General features: G+C 41.4%; 1 pseudogene; it reads right to left on the reverse strand.

Annotated features, from left to right (window-relative positions):
• Positions 1–1,205: 1,205 nt before the first annotated feature.
• LOC120607036 (olfactory receptor 7G1-like) lies at positions 1,206–2,179 on the reverse strand (annotated as a pseudogene).
• Between the last annotated feature and the right edge of the window lie 288 nt (positions 2,180–2,467).

The following is a 2,467-nucleotide window of genomic DNA, read 5'->3' on the forward strand; positions in this document are numbered from 1 at the left end:
TGTGTCTATCGGGGGCTGGTGGCTACAACACCAAGAGGGAAGGAAAGATCACTGAGGATGAGGTGGAATGTGTGATCACCATCATGCTGCATCCACACCAGTTCAAGGTCCCAAGCTAGTTCTTGAACAGACAGAAGGATGCAAAAGATGGAAAGTACAGCCAGGTACTGGTCAATGGTCTGGACAACAAGCTCCGTGAAGACCTGGAGCAACAGAAGAAAATTCAGGCCCACAAAGGGCTGGGCCACTTCTGGGGACTTCGTGTTTCAGGTCAGCACGCAGATACCCAGCCGCAGAAGACCCACTGTGGGTGTGCCCAAGAAGATATAAATCTGAAGGTCTTGTCTGTTGACAAATAGTATGTACACTAAATAAATAAATGAATAAAATTCTATTTAATCATTCAAATTCTATTATGACATCTCCATCTGGCGCCACCACCTGGTGACTCTGAGGAGAACCAGTCCTAGGACAAGACAATACATGGAGGATTAAATAAATCTCTACTCCCCTGTTCCTATGCATTTCTTACCCCTAAAGACCTTGCCATGAAAGCTAAATTCTCTTTATTGTCTGTGCCCGTTAGAGATTCTTTTCTTATCAGAACTGAAGGCTTCCTCACTGATGAAGTTCAAATATCTCACAATCTTCTCAAACCATCACTATAATCTAATTATGCAAATTTCATAGGTAATGAAACTGAGTATGGTAGCTGCTAATGTTTCTCAAAAGAATATGGTTTGCCAATGAACAATCACATTAATGACTAGGTGAATAAAAGCTCAGCTCCCTTAATTCGCTATAGGACTAAAATCAGTGAGGAACTAACACGACCCTACCATGGGGTCCAGTGGAAGCTAATCTTTAGGTATGATCACAGTCTTGTTTCAATACTTCACCTGTCTTGTCCATGTTCTGCAACTTTTCTTTTTCTGAGAGTGATATAAATAAATAAATAAATAAAACCCACTAAAACTAGAACCCTTGCCACAAGCTCTGTTTCTGTAGAACAGGAGCATAAAAAAAAATGATTTTAGAAAATTGAAATTGAGTGTCAAACATCATAGAGCTAGACGAAAAGTAAAGTCAGATTTCAGTTCCAAGTTAAAATTAACTTTGTCATTATGGTGTCTAGACATTTTTAAAGAATTTGGTGATATAAGAATCAAACACTGTGGCTCGCTCAGGATTCCTATCTTTTTGCCTCATTCTAGAAACCATAGCCCAAAGTAAATGGCACAAAATCAGAAAAGAAGATATCCTACCCATTAATTTCCGCAAGGCTCATTTCATGTCTGTTCCTCAGGCTGTGTGTAAAGGGGTTCATCATTTGAGGAACCACAATGTACATAACTGAAGCCACTGCAGTCTTCCTGGAAGAGTCAGTAATTGTAGATGTAATATATACTCCAAAAACGGTCCCATAGAACAAGGAGATGACTGAGAGGTGGGATCCCCAGGTGGAAAAAGCTTTAAGCTTTCACCTCACTGATGGCATTCTCGAAATGGAGGAGACTGTTTGAGTATAAGAGAAAATGATCCCACACAGAGGAATACCACCAAATAGGCTAGCCACAAAATATATCAGAAAGTTATTGATAAAGGTATCAGAACAGGCCAGCTTGATGACTTGAGCAAGCTCACAGAAGAAGTGAGGGATTTCAAGTTCCCTGCAGAAGGACAGTCACAACACCATCAGACTGTGGAGCAGGGCGACCACAGTGCTAAGGAACAGTGAGAGTACAGTCAGCAGAACACAGAGATGAGGGTTCATGATAAAGGTACACCTCAAGGGGTGACAAATGGCCACATAGCGGTCATAGGCCATTGCTGTAAGGAGAAAATTCTCAAATCCACCCAAAACCACAACAAAGCCAATCTGGGTGAGGCAACCTATAAAAGTGATGCTCTGATTCTGTGCTTGTACGTTTACCAGCACCTCTGGGATGGTGATTGTGCTTATACAGATGTCAGTAAAGGACAGATTGCAGAGGAAGAAATACATGGGGGTGTGCGGGTGGGGGTCAGAGCTGACAGCCAGGACGATGAGCAGGTTTCCCAGAACAGTAGCCAGGTACATGGTCAGGCACAGGCAGAATAGGAGGAGCTGTAGTTCTGGATCATCTGTCAATCCCAAAAGTAGGAATTCTAAAACATCTGTTTGGTTTCCAGGTTCCATGTCTTTGATGAATCTGATGGAAAAGATGAAGTGAAAATAAAATACAATGAATGGTCCCAGGGGTAGCAGCAGCATCAAAAAGGAACTTGATGGAAAAGTAAATTCTTGATACCTCTTCAGACTTACTGCTGATAAACTGTGAGGGTGATGGCCAGCAGCCTGTTTTATCAAGCCCTCCAGATGAATTTCATATATGCTCAAGTTTGAGAACCAGTGTTTAAATAGAAACAAACAAACAAACAAAAACCTCTATATATATCGTGAATCCAAGGAAATATTCAAATCTTT

The sequence above is a fragment of the Pteropus medius genome, unplaced genomic scaffold, assembly GCF_902729225.1.
Source record: "Pteropus medius unplaced genomic scaffold, Ma_sr-lr_union100, whole genome shotgun sequence".
NCBI lineage: Eukaryota > Metazoa > Chordata > Mammalia > Chiroptera > Pteropodidae > Pteropus > Pteropus medius.